The sequence below is a fragment of the Lampetra fluviatilis genome, chromosome 47 (genome assembly GCF_964198595.1).
Source record: "Lampetra fluviatilis chromosome 47, kcLamFluv1.1, whole genome shotgun sequence".
In the NCBI taxonomy this organism is placed as follows: domain Eukaryota; kingdom Metazoa; phylum Chordata; class Hyperoartia; order Petromyzontiformes; family Petromyzontidae; genus Lampetra; species Lampetra fluviatilis.
In genome coordinates, this window is record NC_136321.1 from 8,652,634 (window position 1) to 8,665,596 (window position 12,963).

Sequence of the window (12,963 nt, forward strand, 5' to 3'; positions counted from 1 at the left end):
TAAAATTCCTCCAGCAGTCTTTATGTTAAATTCCTGCACCCCGTTTTGATATATCTCAGATCAATGATCTCCTATAAATAGCGATGATTTACATGCTTATTTCATGGATGCAACCGTGGTCTAGCGGTCAGCATAACCGGACTCGCAATCCAAAGGTCATCAGTTCAATTATATTTCCTGGTGCGGCAGTTGACAACAACGGTGCAATTTTCTTAAATCACCGCCCCCCCCCCCCTCCACTTGCCTATGTTCGCCCAGCAGTATAAATGAGGACAACAAAAAAATGACAACCGTCGTAGATTTGAAGCTTTCGTGACTGCAAGGATTCATACTCTTAAGTTTTTTTCGGTAAAGTCACGTAGGTAAAAATTAAATAATAAAAATAATAGAAATAATAATAGAAATAAAATAATAAATCACGACGTTTCGGAGGCAACACAAGTCTCCGTCATCAGGTAGGACCGTCACAGCTAGATTTACTGTATCACTTGATACAGTATCACTTGATACAGTAAATCTAGCTATGACGGTCCCACCTGATGACGGAGACTTGTGTTGCCTCCGAAACGTCGTGATTTATTATGTTATTTATATTATTATTTCTATTATTTTATTTTTATTATTTATTTTTACCTACGTGATTTTACCGAAAAAACCTAAGAGTATGACAACCATCGTAATTTTAGTTTTTTGTCGCCCGCTGGACTTGCCATTCAGAGGTCACCGCTTCGATTCGATCTCCCGCGCACGGCGGTCTCAACGTCGGGGAATTATCTCGGCTCGTGCACAGTGCCTGTGTCCACCCAGCAGTGTGAAGGGCCACAAGCACACCGAGTCGTTCAGCGGGATGATGCGTGTGGTGGGGTAAAGTCTGGGTCCTCCCTCCTTCCCACCTCTCCCAAGGCATCTGGCCGGTGTGTCAGAGCAGAGCCCCCCCCCCCCCCCCCTGGTGCAGCTGTGCGAGCACGCAACTGCAGGGCTGCACCATTCCGCCTCTTGAATCGCGATTTGCAGTTTACTCAAATGTGTTGCTCTAAGGGCCGTCAGCCGGGTCACGTGACGCGGCACGCGCGGGCAGATGTTGCTGCGGTACCGTAGACGACCAAATGAATTTCTCATTAGCGCAGCATATTTAAAATAGGAAAAGAATAAACGTGCCCAATTATTTGCATCCGACGTGACATTACCCCGTTCGAAATGGCCCCCTTACGCGGGAATGTCTGAGACAATTAAGGGAGATGGGTGACTTTAAGAGCGGCAATTTAAAGGCGAGGTGAATTCGAACGGATGGCATTACACTCCGCGAGCACCTGACAGCTGGGGAAATAATAGTTGCTTATGTGTACTCTGTATACACATTGCGCAGGAGCTCCATCACAATCGAGACGCATGGGGCTGCTTAAAAAAAAAAACACGTCCGGGTGTTTTCAAAGCGGGTTACTTTCGGTGCGAATTTTTTTTTTCTACATTTCTCAAGGAATTAGTGAAATTGTGTGCATGCTGACTCTGTGTGCCTACGCTGTACGTGTGCGGACTGCAATGCTTGTTCCGGTGGTAGAGTAGTCGCAAGGGCAGGAGCTATTAACTTATTCGGACATGAGTTCAAATCCTGGCCAGGGTCATCATCATCACTAATTCTTCACGGGTTTCATCAGAGTATTGGTCTCTACAGGCTACGTATGAAACCATCATCGTTGTCACTGTTATCATCATACTTAAATTCATCACATGAATCCACCACCACTACCACCACAAGAGGATGACCCTGTCTGTACCTTTGTCACAGGATGCACGCGTGGGTGTTCTCAAGGCCTGCGAGGTTTTTGCTCTACGGTTGTATGCCGTGCGGGGGTCTTCCACTGCTCTTTATACAAATTGTCAACAACTCGATTTGGCCGTAAGGGAGCCACACATTGTGCCCAACGTGAATCCGGACCGTGCGATTTAAACGCTTAAAGTTTCGCTCAGAAGTCGCGAGTAGTTTCCCTTCAGAGATCTTTGATATTGATCCTATGCCGTTTGAGACGCCATTGCTAAACCTTTCAGGGTAACGACAAGGACACCCAATGGACTTGCGTTTGAAGCTATACTGAGCGTTTACACGCGAGTACTTATAACAATAGGTTTTACCCTTTCTGGCAATAAAACAGGTGTCAAGATGAACACGTAGGCTTTCGCGACCAATATTATTCATAATAAACGGTTTTGGGTTCGTTCTCGTTATTTATAAATGTGCCGCAACCACCCGACACGGCCACTCAGTAAAAAATGTGTCACGTTGACAAAAGACAAATAGTTCACTACTTTAGCTCACCGGTGTGTTGAGTGAATCCACAACATTTACAATTTTTCGAGTACGACGTTTCGCTGGTAATTGCATCCAGCATCATCGGGCAATTTGCCAGAATAGTGGTGAACTTGCAAATAAAAAAACAGGCTCTGATAATATATGATGCATTGTCTTTGAAACTGATTGGTCCACACCAGACTGCTTTATTTTAAGCCTACTCTCAAATTGTTAGACCAAAGAACGCCAAAAGGCGAACAGCACAAATACAATGCCACTATCACCCCGAGCTACAAATGCCCTGATAGTGCATTGTCCTTGTGCTGTTCGTGTGTTGGCGTTCTCTGGTCTAACACGTTGAGAGTAGGCTCAAAAGAAAGCTGTCTCTGGTGTGGACCAATCAGTTTCCAAGACAATACTTCATATATTTTCATAGCATGTTTTTTCTTTGCATGTTCACCACAAGTACGCGTGGTTAATGCTAACAGGATTCCTTGAATAAGGATTCTGTTCCGTGTTTTAACATCTTGACACCTGTTTTATTGACAAAAAGGGGTAAAACATATTGTTATATTTTAATATAATGGCAAGAAAGGTCCCATACGCGAGTACTTGTCTAGCAATTTATTGACGCTTTATCCCTCCCATCCGATGAGCGCGGTTGGCCACGTACGCTGCGATAGAAGTTCAACGTTAATCACGAACAAAACATTTGGTGTTCGGGCTGGTTAAGTGCGGCGAGGGCGGATTTTCGTTGTTTTTTGGCAGCGTGCGTCCAAGGCCCTGATCTTTACGGCCCTCGGCACGATGCATCAGGGCGGCACGGGGACCTAAACGGTTAATTCGATGCCCCGGCCTAATTGAACATGTACATTTTAATCGCCCCGCGTGCGTGGAGGGGGGGTGGTGATGGGTTATTCCACCTCCCTCCCCCTCCCCCGCAGACTTCGGGGAGTATGGGCGGGTGGGTGGGGAGCGTTCGGATGGGCGGGGAGCGGAGTGAGCCTTTTGTGCGGTCCCGAGATAAGCGAGGGGGGCACTTTGAAAGCGGCGGTTGCGGCGGTGACGAATCTTCGTTCGAGCTTGGACCCCCCCCAACCCCCCCTCGACGCTGCTCAGGACGGGCACGGCCGTCCAGACAGTCGCTACTCGCTTCAGCCGAGCGAGGTCCGACCGAGGACAACTCACGTTGTTTGTTTTGCCGTGAAGTGCGTAAGTGGACAGGTGGTAGGGCTGTGGAGCTGGTGTGGACAGATCTATTATTGGTTTAATGGGGGGGGGGGGGGGGTGCTGATTTGTGCTTCCATTACGTTTTGGAGTCGTGCCCAGCTGGAGGCTTTATAGCCGCGGCTACACTCGCCAAGGTGCACAGGTGCATTCCTAATAATCATCGCCCGGCATTAAATTAAAGTGCTTTCTTTGCTCTGCGCTTGAGGAATAAAGTTATTAACGGGAGAGCGTCCACCTGTGTGCGTTGGCTTGCACTTTGTGCAGTCGTTACAATTTTGGCAATTGTCTTCCCCCCTCAATCCACCCACGCAGCGCTCCTCTCCGCTATTACAATATCCCACAAATACCAAACCCGTGCAGACAATGCGGCCTGATTATGACATCAGCGGATGATTTAGTGCACATTTGATTTAGGATAACAAACTCGTGACGTGTTGCTGTGGAGCGTTGTGGGTAAAATGATACATATAAGCACAACTCCTTTCTGTCTCAACACGAAAATACAAATATGGTATTAGTCCGTAGGCCTACAGCCTTTGCAAACAGATATTATCCATAATAAAGGTTTTTGGGTTAGATCGCGTTATTATAAATGTGTCGCAACCCTCCCCAACCCGACACGGCAAATCAGTAAAAAATGTGTCACGTTAACAAAACGCCAATTCGTTACTTCTTCAGCCCACCGGTGTGTTTGAAGAGTGAATCCGCAACATTTAGAATTTGAGTTGTACGACGTTTCGCTGGTAATTACATCAAGCATCTTCGGGCGATTTGCCAGAATCGTGAAGCCATCCACCTGCTTCCGGTCTTAAATAGTGCAGGATGACGTCATCGTTGTTGACCCCCATCAGGTTTCGAGATCAGAGGCAGAGGTGGGGGGGGGTGGGTATTGCAATAATATAATAGATCAGTAATAAGCCAATTAGCATGTGACTCCTCTATAAGGAATTGCAATATACATTGTGTATTACTTAATAATACGCTTCCAGGCTGCGCTAAGTCTGTAGCTATCAGAGCGGTTACAATTATTTGTATTTATCCAGCAAAATTTGATTATCAAGAAATCTCTGGACTGGTTTTGATCTTCTGGGTCTCATCAGCAGAGTGCAGCTTGTGAAACAAATGCCCGCTGCTGGGTTAATGAATGTTGTTGGCAAGAGCACTCCGTCGGAACTTCGGGGCCCTATTCAAAGCAACGGCAAAGATAATGGACAAATACGTTATGCGTCGCTGTGGGGCATTTTGGGTAACAGCATATATCAGCAGAAATTCGTTCTGTGTCTCTACATTTAAGTAAACACATTTGATTTATTGCTGAAACCCAGAAGATCAACCGACCCAGAGTTTGCTTGCTTAAACAAAAACAATATTTATTATCGAAACGTGGAGGCAAAAGAATGGAGTTCCGCTGATATTTGACGGTGAATGGGTCACATTTGGCAGGCGTGAAAATCTGCACCATATGATGCGTGCTGTAAGCTCTGTAATGGGCAGAACCTCGATGGCCAGTATAGGAAACAGCTTTGTAAGAGACTGAGCAGCATTCATCACTGTTTCAGAGGAGGCGGGGGAGGGTGGCGGCAGTGAGGGGGGGGGGGAGAAACAGTGATGAAAAAAATAAAGGGAGCAAAAAATGTTTGATAAAGCACAGTCCTTGGCCCTAAAGTCATTTGTCAAACAAGCTCAGCGGTGCAAACCCGAGTGAGATTTAATGGCGGGATTTAGTGCTCACAATTTAATGCAAAGATTGATCGCGGAGCAATTTATCCTCCAGCATTAGGGGCCTCCTTCCAGCGTGCGTCTGTGATGTTTGGTGGATGCGCCTGGTGGGATTCTAGCGGAGGTAATTTCTTTTTCTTCTTGCGCTGGATTGCAGAAAGCGATCGGATGTTGTTTCTTGTTTAAGAACGCTGCTCGAGTGTGTGATGCAATTCTTTCGGGCGCCCCTGGCAGTGTCGACAAAGTGCTCATGGAGATGAGCAATTGGGGAATTGAGAGTTTGAATTTTGCTTAGCGTTTGAATGCGGACTGTATCTCAGGGCGCTTTTGCAAAAAAAAAAAGCATGGAAATAAGCAATTACATATATTGGCAACCTAAATATTTACATCTAGATAAGATCGTATTTTTTATTGAGTTATAAATAATCGTATATCCATAATAGAGATTTTTCTTTTGTTAGATCGCGTGAATATGAATGTCGTGAAACCCGCCACCACCCAACACAGTCAATTAGTACGACTTGCCATGTAAACAAAACATGCCAAATTGTTACTCGTTCAGCACACCAGTGCGTTGGAGCGTAAACCCACCACATTTACAATTAAATAATCGTAATTTAGAAGTTCTAAAGCACCCAGTTTTAGCGCACTGTCGGAGAGAAAGAGATGAGTGATTGAGAGGCATGGGAAACCGCAGACGAGTGGGGGAGGCAGCCAGAACCGGTGCCAACAATTGCCCGAGCTCTGTGGCCCTACATTAGGATGTTTGACCAACTCCATATGTGGGAGGAAACTGGAGGATCCGGAGAAAACTCACGTGTCCAAGGGGTATAACACTCAACCTATAGCAGTTGCCCAAACTCTCAACATACTCAGTCTCTATGATGATCATAATCATCATCATGATTACGGTACCATCATCGTCGTCGTTGTCATCAACATTAGCAACACCGCTCTTGCACCAGGAATTACTCTGCGGCATTTGAGTTGAATACAAAAAATAACTACCTTGGTTTTATGACAAAATTAGTACAAACCTCGTGAACTGATCACTGTCCCACTGCACTTTCGATTAGCCGCAGTTGGCTGTGCACGGTGCAAAAAAAGTTTAACATACATGCACACAATAGTTCGTTTAACACGTAGGCTTTCGCGACCAATATCCATAACAGAGGTTTTTGGGTTGCTGAACTCGTAACAAATTGGCATGTTTTTATATTTCGATTTAAAGCTTTCGTGACTGCAGGGATTCATACTATATGGAGACATTTATATTTACACGATCTAACCCAAAAACCTTTATTAAGGATGCATACAATAATGGGTACTCACAATTACCTCAATACGTAATTAGATTACATTATGAAAATCTGGTAGTATTGACAGAACAATGACCAACGTTTAATTATGATAGCGGGTGGTGTGTTGTATTTTTTGTTTGAAACATCTGTGTAAATTTACCACAAGTACGGTCGCTTAAGTAATGTCCCTAAGGCATGACCTGGTGTTGGAATCTGGTCATGGTGAGAGGATTGAGGTGACAAATGACGGCGAGGTCACCCGCAGACAAATAAAACAGGACTCCGTGCGATGTGTCTGGCATTCCAGAAGTAATTGACGATAACCGAGGTTGAGAGCGCCGATCTTTTTTGTTTATTTATCCGGTATCTTTGTGTGGGGGAAGGTTTGTACGTACCGCCGTGCGCACGTAAGGCAAACGTGCCAAACGGAGGAACGGACAACAAAAATGACAACTGTAGTCATTTTCTTGGTTCTTTCGGTAAAGTCACGTAGAAGGGAAATAATAAAATAATAATAATAAAACATAATAAAATAATTCTCACGACGTTTCGGAGGCAACACAAGCTTCCACAAACAAAAAATACTGCTTTTGAGTCGACATGTACTACTGTAGTGATAGCAGGTACCACCACAGTCAGTACGCACTGCTGTTAGATTTTTAAGAGTAGTTTTGAAATATTTTTTGGGCCTGGGCAACGCCGGGTATATAAGCTAGTATATATTATTTTTTAAGAGCCACTTAACCGAGGAGTGGATGTTTGCGGTTGTGTGCGGTTGTCACGTCACTGGCCCTCATCAGAAAGCTGACTGAATGACCCAACAAGACAGAAACAAAACATCGTTGCGTGCATTTTGCGATGAACCGCTGCGCTGGACTTTTGTGTGCCACACACATCACGGGTGGGCGATCACGACCATCGCATCCGGTAGCTGTGCTTTTCGAGACCCGACTGAACTGATGAGTCTCACAGAAGGCAAAACTCGATCTTTGTTGCCTTATTTCACGAGCGAATGTATATACTGCATGTTGAACCTCTTTCGCACCCGTATGTAGCCAACCATGCTCATCGGTGGTGGGGGGGGGAATGATAGTTTGGACACAATAATCTGAAAGAAGGCAATTACAGACGCATCAAATGATGTTATTTCATTTCAAGCAATTCAGCTTATGTGTTGTAAACAGAGGATGAGCACCGTCAATCTCATTCGAGCAGGAAACCATTTCAACTTTTTCAGCTCTCCGAAGTCTTTTCAAGTCTTATCGAAATGTTGTTGTTCGGCTTAAAGTGCAAAGTTTTGCCTCCATGCGCTGGGAACTTCTTCAGGAATGGAACTGAGGAAACTCGGTTAGAGCTACCAGCACGTGAAGTGAAATGTGGGACATTGTGCAGTTATAGCACAAAAGACACAAATTACCTGAAAAATGTATTTGCTTCGAATTTACCCGAAACTCACAAGTGACATCACCAATATGATGTCAATTTCACACTATTTCCACGAAATAAAAGTCGTGTAATTTGGCACCGGGTGTCATCTCTATCACGTTAGCATTGCCCCATTCGAAGACACTGCACGCGAGCGGGGGAACGGAAGTCATCTGAAAATGACATTTTAGAGATCAAAAAAATTCACCCCCGAATATATTTCAATGCAGAGTTAGTCGTCGAGTCTGGCTGGTATTGTTGCTGCCAGCTTACGAAACCCCAGCGCTGAGCCCTTTTGCTGGCAGAGCAACAGCAGTGCACACATTACGGCGCTGCTGCTGCTGCTACTGCCGCGTGGCGAATATCAAACCGATGGATGCCCCCAGAAGGCGCACACTTGCCCTGGTCAGCCCGCCGCCAGCACCCGGTGATGATCACAGGCTGCCGGGCCAGCAGCGGTCTCATTGACTTGCAATTGCGCACTTTATACATTATTTATCCTAAAAACTATTTGTGCTGCGAACTTGATTTCCTGGGAGGCACAACCTTGTGTGGCGCATTGCCTAGGCCGATATTTTTTTATTTTATTTTATTCTTCGCCCCAGCCTGTGTTTGTTGTGTGTTTTTTTGTTTGTTTGTGCCGCTGGGTATTATCAGCTCAGCGCAAATCGTATGGGGACCTGTGTGTGTGTGTGAGCGTGTGTGTGGAGCGGTAGCGAAGTGGTTTGTGCGCTGCGCTACGAAACCCAGCGACTCGAGTTCGATTCCCGCTCACGGCCAACACCGGTGACTATTATCTGAACCGGATCTCGGCCTCCCCTAGGTCGACTCAGCTTTAAATTAGTACCTGGTGCGGTGTATAAACATCACCAATGGGGAAACAAAGGCGGCCGGGGGTGATGTTGTCCACCAACCCCCTCTTGTGCTTTCATAGGTGCTCGCTAACAGCACTTGCCCCAGCAGTCTGTTTAGGCTATAGAGGGAATCTTTGTCTTCGTGTGTGAGCATGTGGCTAGCGGTAGTTTAGCTTTGAACCCGACGACCCAAGTTTGATTCCCGCTCACGGTCAACACCATTGACAATTATCTGAACAGGTTCTAGGGCTCCTCGAGGTCGACTCAGCCTCAAATGAGCACCTGGCGTGGTGTACAAACATCGCTGCTAGGGAGACAAAGGCGGCCGGGCGGTGTTGGCCACTCACCCCCTCGTGTGTCGTGCCGGCCTTCATAGATGCTCGCTAACAGCACTTGCCCCGACAGTCTGTTCAGGCTATACGGAGGATCTGTGTCTTTTTGTGTCTTTGCACTGAAAAAAAGGTATAAGGTGCTGCCCATCAATTGCTTGCTCATGCCACTGCTGGTGGAAGGGCCTTCGTGAAAACTCGTTTATTTAGAACTGCTCTTTGTATTTAGTTTGTTGTTCTTTCCCGCCACCTACGATTAGCACGGTCGCTTACGTACGTTGTGAAAGAAGTTAAATATACGTACACACGTACATGTCGCCATTAATTCAAGTTGGATATCTGCGAGTGGTTTTAATCAGGTCACGTGGGAAACCGGTTCAATACTGTCGATGCCACCATACCGAGCCATCACGTCCGTCCTTTGGCTCGATCCTGTAGCTGGCGACGTTGGCTAAGGTGAACACCCGACCTCCAAAATCTGCTCTCGTAGTCTCCTAAGTAAAAGTAAAAGGCGACGGTGCAGCCCTGCGATGTCTTCGTCACGCCGCTGCTGGCAGAAGGGAGCTGCAGAGAGGTCCTCTGCAGGAGTGTTTGGCCTCCTCATCCGCCACACTGGCCAGACCCTTGAGAAGAAGTTTGAGCAACCCACTCCAACACACGACTACCTGCGGTAAGCCCATTTATAAACTAGGCTTTGTTTGACCAGTTAAGAAGCGACCTGGCCACAAATGAAAGATCAAATAAGTTCTAGATTTGAAGCTTTCGTGACTGCAAGGATTCATATTTTTAGGTTTTTTCGGTAAAGTTCTGTAAGTAAAAAATGAAAATTAAAATGAATAAAAGTCAAATACAAATTAAATATTTTATTTTACTTTTATGAAGAATTTTTTTTTATATATTTATTTATTTTAAACATTTAAATTATTTTTATTTTACTTTTATTAATTTTTATTTTAATTATATCTTTTATTTTTATTTTACTTCTATTAATTTTAATGTTTTGCCTACGTGACTTTACCGAAAAAACCTAAGAATCTCAAATAAGTTGCTTTGTCACGTGGACATTTCTAGCAGCCAAATACTCTAAACGCACGTCTTTCCGAATGTGAAGGGAAAAACCGGAGGACCACGGGGAGAACATGCAAACTCCAAAATATCGAGGTGTCACGTTCGTAATCGAACCCATGACCTTTGGGTGGATAGAGCCATGGGGGAGGGGAGGAGGAATTTGTGGGAGGATTTAAGAAATGTATCCCTTCTTCTTGGTTCTTTAGGTCAAGTCACGTAGAAGGGAAGTAATAAAATAATAAAAATAAAACATAATAAAATAATTCTCACGACGTTTCGGCCACAACGCAAGCAGCCGTCCTCAGGTGAAGAACATGTCTGTCGATAAGACAGAATCTGAATGACGACAGACCTGTTCTTCACTGAGGACGGCTGCTTGCGTTGTGGCCGAAACGTCGTGAGAATTATTTTATTATGTTTTATTTTTATTATTTCATTACTTCCCTTCTACGTGACTTTACCGAAAGAACCAAGAAGATGAATCCCTGCAGTCACGAAAGCTTTAAATCGAAATTCATCCCAGTTTCAACTTCCGCACCGGGAGATCAAACCTCTGCATCGCAGGTCCATTGGACCACGGCAGCATTCCCAAACAGCCGTTGCTGCAGATATGCCACGTGCTGCAAGCCCGTGTATATGAATATGCGTCACGCCCTGGGACATCCGTGTGTATTTACCCAACACAACACTGTGCATGAGTACCTCTTAAATAACCAAATAATGAAGGCAAAGGTATGAGTCACTTGCGTTTGTATCTTCCTGCTCAGTCAAATGCTGGATAGCACTGCTCCAGAAAAGGTGTATTGGACTGCAATGTTATCTAATTTAATTGTTACGGTTGTGAAGCCGAGCCTTGTTTTTTCCAATCCCCTTTATTACCTCTCATCGTAAAAGCACAAAGGCTCCATGATACATTTCGCAGTACGTGCGCGCGTGTATTTACAACAGCTACAATGCATCTTGAAATACATTTCATGGGTATTTCCCGCCCTTGTTGTACATCTAAGGTCAAAGACAATGCTGTTAGAAAGAACCTATTAAGGGCGTCGTGCGCTGCGCAGTTGTGAATCGCGTGGCCAGAACCATGCCTGAGTCGCCTTTGTCTTCAATTCATTAAACGCTCATTAGGGATTCTAGATTTGAAGCTTTCGTGACTGCAAGGAATCATATTCTTAGGTTTTTTCGGTAAAGTCACGTAGGTAAAACATCAAAATTAATGAAAATAAAATAAAACAAAAATCACGACGTTACGGAGGCAACACAAGTCTCCGTCATCAGGTGGGACCGTCACAGCCAGATTAGCTGCATCAAGTTAGCTGCATCACTTGATGCAGCAAATCTGGCTGTGACGGTCCCACCTGATGACGGAGACTTGTGTTGCCTCCGAAACGTCGTGATTTTTGTTTTATTTTATTTTATTTTCATTAATTTTGATGTTTTACCTACGTGACTTTACCGAAAAAACCTAAGAATATGCTCATTAGGGAATTGGCGAAATAACTCAAGACAGGGATGTTCCTCAAGAAGACCATCGAGACTCAATGGGACGTGCCAATAAAAAGGGACCTACCATTTTTTTGGTTCTTTCGGTAAAGTCACGTAGAATGGAAATAATAGAATAATAAAAATAAAACATAGTAATAAAATAATATAATGTTTATTTTATTTTTATTATTTTATTATTTCCATTCTACGTGACTTCACCGAAAGAACCAAGAAGATGAATCCCTGCAGTCACGAAAGTTTTAAATCGAAATTGGACCTACCATTGTTTACTAAAGATGCAGGAAATGCTCTAAGTCAGTAATTATCAACCTTTTGTCAAATTCACTGCTGTATGGCAGTTTTACCCCACATACCACGTTGGCCGCGAGGCTTGTTTGATCGTACTTCATCATTCTGGTGGTCCGTGTGGGTTTGTGATGGGGGCGACCCACTGATGTTCGTCGGGAGAGGATAAATCAGGACGCCAGGTTCACGGCGCAGTGCCGTTAGACCCTTCGCCGGCGTCATCCCCAAAGATGCACGTGCACGTATCCAGATGTTCGGTGCCGTTTAACCTTATACTGTATATACCAGGGGTCGGCAACCAAAATAACAAGAAGAGCCATTTCTTTCCAATTCGGTACAAAATTCAGTATTTCAAGAGCCGCAATGCATCTGAGTACATACTGTACATACGTACATATCGTCAAGAAGCAGCCCGTAAAGAGCCGCATGCGGCTCCGGAGCCGTAGGTTGCCGACCCCTGGTATATACATTCTGGCGATTTTTCAACACTGAATGCAAGCTTGGGCAAGGCAGCAGAAGCAACAGCAAAAACAGTCCCGGACCACACCAAGACACCAACACACAGTAACCCCTCAATAAATGTGCACGTTAGAATGTAACTATCGATACACGGGGAAGGATCACAGTTATACATCACATTGGGAAATGTGGTTGTATCCAGCAACAGCTTTTATGTGTGTTTAAAGTGTCCACGCGACTTTATGCGTAGATGTAAACGGAGACATTTGTGCACTCTGGGGTACCAATACCCTCTAATGAGATGTATCACGCGGGGCCTTTGCAGCAATCATTTTGTTTTTGCAATTATTATCTGCTCCCATCGTTAATTGCAAGTTCATTGGTGACAACAAAAATTCTGAGACATGATCCATTTTTTTCCCATTACCCTGATTGTTTGTGCCACTTAATTAGGCGCAGTGCTTTGTTTTAAAGAAAGAAGTACAAGGGTTGAAACACTG

The 12,963-nt window shown here is 44.8% G+C and overlaps 1 protein-coding gene across 6 annotated transcripts in view; it reads left to right on the forward strand.

Annotated features, from left to right (window-relative positions):
* The window catches only part of LOC144947939 (glutamate receptor ionotropic, kainate 2-like), a 219,916-nt gene that overhangs the window by 135,100 nt on the left and 71,853 nt on the right, over window positions 1-12,963 (forward strand). The gene's annotated exons all lie outside the window — the stretch shown is intronic.